The 7768-nt window shown below is 34.8% G+C and overlaps 1 pseudogene; it reads right to left on the reverse strand.

Moving 5' to 3' along the window:
* Positions 1-1947: 1947 nt before the first annotated feature.
* Positions 1948-7186, reverse strand: LOC119192198 (annotated as a pseudogene).
* Positions 7187-7768: the final 582 nt, after the last annotated feature.

Raw genomic sequence — 7768 nt, forward strand, 5'->3', positions numbered from 1 at the left:
GATTTTATTCGTCAGCTACCTCCGTGGAGAATATTCGTTTATGCCAATAAGTAGGTTGCTCAATTCATAGTACTGGTTTTAATCTGAGTTCTGCGTTTACGACATAGCTACAGTGTCCATATAACAAGCGATAATGTAGTAGTTAATATATTTATTGTTTGTAAATAAATTTTGTAGACTATTTATATTTTGCATTTGTACTGTTTATTATACATCACATGAATATAGAAATGTTATGGAGCAAGTATTTTATTTAGAATTTTCCCTCTGACTATATTTGCACTTGGCGATGTAAATCTTGTTTGTGGTTTGGTTGCTTAAAACAAACTGCTCCTACATGCAAAAAAGCTTATTACTTTCCAAACCATTTATGGCAATATTTAATATAACCATCTAAGAAAGAAATTGGCTTTATTAAGTTAATGGGTCAAAATAAAACACCACTGTCCTATCGAGTAAGTATATTTGTTAAAAAAAAAACAGAATCGCACTCATCCCGTCGGTGCAGTTCCAGAACCCCATTGTAATTAAAATAATTAAAACATTAGTGTACCACCAATGGGGTAATTATGAAACATGCCGACAATTCGTTGTTACGAACAAAGCAGAAAAAGCAACTTAAAATACAAGCTTAGTAAAATAGCACCCAAATGGACGGACTTACATAAACTTAAAAATATGGCATCCATGATAAAAATAGAAACTGTTATAACGACTGTAGTTTTCTACCAGCAGCTGAAAATACCATTCTTTAGAAAACTACACAAAATTATTTATATTCCAAAACTATATTTTTGAATGTCAAATTTTATTTAATAAATTATTTGATTCTATTGTATTTGTCGTTATAAACTGTTTCGTATGAAAGTCTTAGCCTGTACTTCAATAATACATCGTGAATCCGTGAAGGAATAGAATCCCACCACCGTCGAAGATATGAAACGCATTTCCAACTGAAATCATTAATTTCGCAGTATTATTACTGATTTTCGAAAAGTAAATAATTTAGTAGTTTTTGAAATAATACACTGGTAACACATAATCGAATATATTTCTTTCCTAGAAACTGCTGCACTGTCATTTGACCAATAATAATGTGTTGAACTAACAGTATTTTATAAAAACATTTAAGATATAGGATTTCAGTTGGACTCTACAGCTTTCCACTAAAAGAAATTATATTACCACAGGACAAATATTCGAGGTTATAACTATATAATTACGTAACGGAAGGCAACCATTAAATACGCGTTAAAATATTACAGCGCATACAAAACTAAATTAAATCCGGGACAGATAGAATACACAAATTATCACATAATTATTATAAATATTACCTTTGAAACTACGGAACGATTAAAACGTATGTAAAATTCCCATGAATCATATTTATGGGCAATGCTTGAGATTGTGCCGTAATTTTAGGAACTAATTTTTAGGGTCGACATTTTAAACAATAGTAAAATGGGCCATCAAAAATTTTCAAATTTTCTTCACACCAACCTATGCAATTCTCATGCTTTCCTTGTACAATTCTTAATCGTTCCATGTTATGGTACATGGTATTAATTTTAAATGGTAATCCCTTAACTAGGTTGACTCAATCGTTGTGGAATGAACACAACGTATTCGGTATACCATAATAATGGCAGTGCAATTTGTCATTAGTGTTTCGCCCTAATTTACAAACCATTAAAAAACTACTAAAGTAGAAAATGAAAATTTTATTGGCAACACTTTGCCATAGCCGAGCGTACAAAACTTAAAATATACCATTGATTTTGTATATAAACAAATCGTGTAAAAATATATGGAATACGCCCAGCAAAATAATTCGATGCTTCATGAAATAGATATAATGTAATTTTAATGGCACGATCGACAAACACACAGACACGATAGATGACTTGTTAAATACCAAATTATTTGTTAGTTATCTGCAAGAAGTTTAAGTACACCGGTGCCGACATCTTCAGATAGTCCATACAATGAATCGAAAACGAAATGCGAAGGCACGACCATTGTACACTATCGAGATCGATTTTCACAATCAACCATCCTAAACCAATTATCGATTAACTCACAATCACTATAAAACCGAGAGTTGAAATCGATTTTAAACTTCAACCGACTACATTCGATTGATTTAAATCACAAACGATCGTTCTAACCTATTGCCTTATAATCGATTCACAGTGTTGTACTTTAGCTCGTGTGTGAGTAACCGGTGTTGGTGTAAGGTCCGCTGTACAATGAGCTGCCGGTGCGCGAGTACGTCTTGGGGTTGCGTCTCCTGGCTAGGATGAAAGCGATGGCAGCGATGACGCAAATCATGAGGATCACGCCCGCGATGCAAATTCCTATTGCGAAGTTCTTTTGGGAGATGCAGATTTCATCTTCTTTCTGTGAAAAGAGATTTTTATATGACTTAATACTTGTTAATAAAAAAACCCTTTAATTATAATCAGATACCATGAAGAACTACTAAACTGCTAAACAAAAAAATATTACAGCATTATAATTAATATACGTATCAATAACTAACTACCCAACCCGCAACCGGTATACCTAAAATATTTGACAATTACTCAGAATTACCTTTTCGCTAATGACTTCGTCATTGTCGGGCGAGTCTACCTCGTTGACGTAAAGTCCCGAGAACAGCTCCACGGTGGCCGGCGATCCCTCGTCATCATCCGTGTCGCGCACGCGCGGTTCGACTTCACTGTACACGGCTCCTGTTGTCATGGAGAAATAAAAGGCAACCATCACAACTGGGATTAAATGGAAACTCATCAATATTGTTACGCCTTATTTACCAATACGCTAAACTAATATACGTATGTACTACCTAATATGGAACAGGTAGCGTCTTGAGTATCAGATGTATGATCTCATTATTTGCGATCAACTAAGTGACTGATAATAAATATAACCAATATAGAAGTGCGCTCACTTTAAGTTAAGTTTACCGCCTCTTATATTTGCAAAAATAGAGAAAGAATGAGTTGTACAGAATCGACACTATTTTTAAAATTAATTTATATTTTACCATTAAGTGCAACACAATCCTTTAACGATAGGAATAAATCATCAGTTATCGTTACTGGATATTGCTTTTCTAAATCAACACCAAATGAACGCACGTATTCACAAACATTACTTACTTACTTTTCGCAGGATAGCCCTTGCAGTGTTGTAATTGTTTAAAATTGAGATACAGCTTAACTTTTTTTGAATGCTGGTGGTAGGATATATTTTATATCCGCTCGGATAGCGACTACCGTACACAAGGTGTTAAAACCCGCCATAGTACCCCAGGTAAGTGTTGTGTTCCGGGATCAGACTGCGTATATCCGGTTGTAACAGGCCGTAGGGGTAATTAATTATCCTTCGTCAGACAACATTATATTGGACCCCACTCCACTTACCATCAGGTGCACTTTGCCATGCTTGTAAAGAAAAAGGCTATCGGAGAGAGACCCGCATCACAGGACATCTTATGCGTCCCAATAGTATTCTTTGTGAAGACTGGTTAGAAAACTCACGCAGTCGTCAGGGTGCTTGAGGTCACAGAGCTTGACCGCACATGTGTAGTACAGGGAACTTGTGAGCCGCGAACGTGACATGCGCCTCCTGTTTGTCGCTGCTGTACTGGAACATGCCCATTATGTCGCCGTCTTAAAAGGGACATCTGTGGGAAAATAAATCAACGTCACAATACCTTGCACTTACTGTAGTACATTATTCAAATTCGTTTCTCAAAACAAAAAAATGTATTTTATGATTTTTAACACATCACAGTGATCATGTGGATGAAAAATAACAGGTCCATTTGGCCCCAAAAAGTGAGAATTTTTACATGTATTTATGTGTTAATACGCGTAACTACAAAGACCCAAATCACTCTAAATCCTTTCATCACTAACTGTGGATTTAAAGTTTTTAAACCATCACTATCCAAGCAAAATGTCCTAATTGTTATCCTAATTTTACCCATTGTCAGCGATCAGTGTGAGCTCAGTCCAGCCGAGTCCGTCTTTAACTGCGCACTGAGACACGAGCAAGCCGTATTGCCGTTGTTTCTCCAACGACACGACGAGGGTAAGAATGTCCCCGACATGCACTGTGGATGCCACCTGGAAAATTAAGTCAACAGTTAAAACCGTAGTTCAGCGTTTAATTTAATTTTATTTACATAAAGAAATATCGGAATTAAGGCCTTGTTACATGACTTCTGAGTGAATGCTATTCTGAGTAAATGTTACTCGTCACACGTGTATAAGTACAAGCCGACCAAATACAAAAGCCACACTGTAATCTATGCTCCAAAATAAATGGTTATAAAAAGAGTACTATCTACATTAGCTGTTTAAAATTATAACTGCCAAATATAATTTATATGGAACTTGTAACAGAGACCTTAATAGGTAAAAAATATATGAATTAATTTTAATTTATAGTACAGAATAACTAACGATCATAGTATCAAATTTATAACAAATTACAAAATTAAAACATATATAATTTTAAATTTAAATATGTTTTGAAATGCTACTGGAATCATTTAAAATGGAAAACCCTAAAAGATAACAACGAAGGAAAATGGAACCTCGAGGCTCGCTTTATGTAGATCTATCTAAATTACTCCGTTTTTATTATAGTTTTAGTACATAATTGTATATGTTTATCGTATGAATGTTGCGTTAGTGTGTAACATAGCAACAGTTTTGAGGATTTCTTATCGTTGTTTTCGTGGTTTATCACATAATATAAATGCAGTAGAGGATAGTATGCATTATGTTTATTCTATGTAACATTGTGAGTCGCGCGCGCACATCTTTATTCGTCGTTAAACAAATAATAACTCCTGACACAGAAAACACATCTAAAAATAATAAAATAAAATGTGTTTGTTTCTCCTTTAACCTTATTGTAAGTACCTAGTATTATTTTAACCTTTGAGGAAGTATCTTCATTGCCCCAGTCTGGGGTCCGGTCTCCCGACGCGAGGGCATTTGGGTAAAAATATTGCTAGGTATTTATAATAAAGTTAAAGAATAAATAAACAAATTTTTTAGAGGTATTTAGATATATGTTTTTTCGACATGGGGATTTTTAAATGATTTATTTCAAACATTTTAAATATTATTTTCTCTTAAAGATGCCTTGATCATAATTTATATAAATTCCTACTCTTCGAAACCATACTTATGAGCCCAAACACGCGGTATTTGCTATAAGCTGCATAGATGTTGGGTATTCCGCAGAATACTTGATGCTACAGCATCAGCACAAGGTTGTAAATACCACCGAAATAACAGCACTTCAAATTTAACATTAATCGGACTTGTGAAAGTATGAAATGAGCTGATGATCTTCAAACCCCTGAATATTCATAAAATATGACTATTAAAACCATTTCGATCACATCAGCTTTCAAACAAAAATACCGCTTCAAAATCGGTCTTTCTGTTTGGGATCTATGATGCCACAAACAGACATACAGATTACCCTAAACTTGCTCCCCGCTTTTCCCATCTGGGCTTAAAATGAGTGTTCTCTGTAATATTGTGATCATGCCTTTTGTCCAGTATCTATGGCAGACAGGCAAGGCAGTGAGAATGCAGTTCATCATCAGGCGCTGAGATTCAGGACCACATTAGGTGAGTTGTTTTGACGTATATATTCGTTTTGATTGATTTCCGTCGTAGTATTGTATATCTTCCGATTTGAGAAGACGTGAATAATAACTATGTGTTAAAAGAATGCGTCTAAAAATATTATCATGTTACAATATTGTTATTTCGAAATTCAACATTCATTATTAGGAAAGTCTGGTGGTATTTCGAATTTTATCCGCTGTTTGCTCATCGATTTTATTGTGTATATTATATTATTATATATACAAATATGTTTTCGTTAGCAAAATACAAAAATTAGAGAACACGTATTTTGTATGTATTTTTGATCGCGGTGTTTATATGCTAATGCGTGTAACGCATGTCGTCTGGAACAGGATCTTATTAAAACAAAATAAACTTTATTTTAAAAAAAACTTAATCGATAAAATCGTATGAATAATTGAATAATGAGGATAACTGCTTACTTCTTTATTTTTGGGGTCCCCTTTGAATATCTTCATGGATATCGAGGGCAGCAATCCGGAGTCCTCGTCATATTCTTCACTGGAAAACAATATTTTTTGAAATTATATTATCGTGCTTAAATCTACGTTTATCTTTCTAATTAATATAATTGCAAATTCATACATTTTGCATACAAACGAAAGGGTCCTATCACTTGAGCTGTTAGATTTGATTACAATTATATTAATTTTCATCCGTGGTGCTTTACTGGTGGCACTTTACATAACTGGCTTATCTAGTTTTAAAGGTCCCTATACTCCAGGTTAAAATGCCCTCTTTATTCATTATTTTGTCTTCTGCTTTGCTGTGGAGGGAAGTGGAGACCAATTATTTATTGGCACAATATCTTATACACCAATAGAGCTTAAACGAAACGGTAGTAATAGTCATTAGTTATCTAAACATTCCTTTGAAACTACTAAAACTGAAACTACTAAACTAATGTAATTGTTTATAATATTGCGGTTTGTAGTCATTTAGATCAGCGGTCGGCAACACGCGGCCCGCGAACGTTCTGTTTGTGGCCCGTGATTGTTTTGTAATATGGGTTAAACATCAAAATAAATGTATTAAATTAAGAGTAAGCGTATCTGAAGCAGGATTTCTAGATTTAATGTTATACGTATGGCCCGCCTTTAGTTAATTTTGCCATCTTGTGGCCCTTGCCTACCAAAAGGTTGCCGTCCTCTGAATAAGATGACTGAATAAATATTTAAATTAAACTATTTTACGAATTTTATCGCGGTTTTAATATTTTACTTTTCTCCCGACGTTTTGAAGACTTTGCAGCCTTCATGGTCACGGGGGGGACCGTAACGTAAACTTAAGAAATCATTATGACTGAATACAGTCTATCTCCATACCTGCTAGCGACGTCGCTGGAGCTCAGCCTCTCGGCTCTGGGCCGGTAGACGTGGAAGTGTGTGAGGTCGCGCCTTCGATACCGGCAGCGGACGTGGTACCTCCCCTTGACCAGTCACCAGCCTTAGATGCGGCTGAACTATGATGTTGTTGTAGTACTCAACCGTACCATCATCCTGAAAAATATCATTAACTTTAATACGTGTTAAAAAGATATATGAACATTCAGAATAAGAAGGAAAGGATATTATTGAAATAGTAAAACAGGCTTCTATTTTTGATTATTTAGAAATACGTATATTTAATATTGAATATAATCAACAATGGCCAAGTGACTAAAAATTTAAAAGGGAAGGTGATATTTTGAACGGATTTCCATTACCTAATTGATGTTGTATATGCGCTACTTGCAAAAGTACTTAATTTAAGTAAGCTAAAATCCTTAGCTGTTGATAACTGATAGGATTCTATTGCTTTCTTTATCAAAATGCTTGACGTAAAAATGTGACAAAACAGTGATAAGTTTCAACATTTCATAATGCTTTAGGAAAGGAAGTACCAATAATCGGTTTGGACCTCCAATGGCTATATGCGAAGTGCATGGTGGGAGTATAATGAAGCGATCCCAGCGCACGCCTTGGCATATATTTACAACTTGTATACATATATCTGTTTAAAGCAGAAGGTAATCTATCGGTTACTTCGAAAATTCCTACAATTTGTTTCGTATTTTGTTCGGAGGCGCTGTTGTCGTGCAC

The sequence above is a fragment of the Manduca sexta genome, unplaced genomic scaffold (genome assembly GCF_014839805.1).
Source record: "Manduca sexta isolate Smith_Timp_Sample1 unplaced genomic scaffold, JHU_Msex_v1.0 HiC_scaffold_2476, whole genome shotgun sequence".
Taxonomy (NCBI): domain Eukaryota; kingdom Metazoa; phylum Arthropoda; class Insecta; order Lepidoptera; family Sphingidae; genus Manduca; species Manduca sexta.